This window comes from Sinocyclocheilus rhinocerous, unplaced genomic scaffold (genome assembly GCF_001515625.1).
Source record: "Sinocyclocheilus rhinocerous isolate Xijiao unplaced genomic scaffold, SAMN03320098_v1.1 scaffold569, whole genome shotgun sequence".
NCBI classification, from domain to species: domain Eukaryota; kingdom Metazoa; phylum Chordata; class Actinopteri; order Cypriniformes; family Cyprinidae; genus Sinocyclocheilus; species Sinocyclocheilus rhinocerous.
The window spans coordinates 409,576-410,714 of NW_015652146.1; positions in this window are offsets into that span (position 1 = coordinate 409,576).

The window sequence follows — 1,139 nt, forward strand, 5'->3', positions numbered from 1 at the left end:
AAAGTATACTTTTATATACTAGAAAGTGGGCCAATTTAGTCCCAAGGAGTATTGAAATAGTACACGTACAAGTATACTACTAGTACACTGATATTTGTATACTTACTACATAAAGTATACTTAAAAAAATACTTGAACTTTACTTAAGCATACTTACTAAAATAAACTTGAAGTATACTACTTTTTGGTAAGGGACCTCACAGATGGTCTGCTGTTGAACAGGCTGCTTGCACTGTTGTCAGTCTACTCAACGAGTCAATAACTGATTATGTTTAGGTCCACAGTTCACAATCACATGGCTTTGTAATGTTATGGTTTCAGGGAAAATTAAATAAAATGGAATTAAATTCAGAATATTTAAGGCATTAATGCAGTATACGCTATCATTTTACTTATTTGTTACTTAATTGCGGGGGCAATGGACTTGAACATCTCTTCCAGCACGTCTCTGGCAGAGGCGTCATGCCCATTCACAGTGATTTTGAGCCAAGTGGATTTTGAATGCAGCTTCCAAAAGACAAAAAATAGCCAAGTCATATTTTCTATATGTAATACAATCACACCGGCGTGATTAGAACGTTCAGTGCGTCATGTCATCATCAGCTGCTACATTCAAATCTGCGCTCGCTGCTGGCGCTGAGCCAGAGACAGACGCGTTTATACATTATAACCAATCACACACGATGCTGCTGAGCTTATGAGTGCAATGACCAATGTTCAGATGAGTCATCGCTAAAATGCCAGTGTTTTCTTCACTCGCTCGCTGACTGAATACCTCTTTCTGGCGAATTCTCTCGTCAGAAACAACAAAGTGCAAATGTGTGTACGAATCTGTAAGATATTAATTTCATAGTGTAAACAGCTTCAGTGCTTTCAATGGGAGTTTTTGAGAGTGCTTGAACTAGACTCTCAGTGAAAATGTTCTTTGATCATCTAAATGTTCTTTGCTCTCTTTCTGTACAATGAAAGTATTATGATTAGTAGCCTAACTTGCAATGTTTTTATTCACATTAACTTTCAATGTTAAATTCACATTAAATATAAACTCAGTCGTATTAAAAATATGCTATGGCATGACATCCATATCTGTTAATTAAGTAAACAGACAGGTTTTTATGCATAGTTAATAGATTACATTA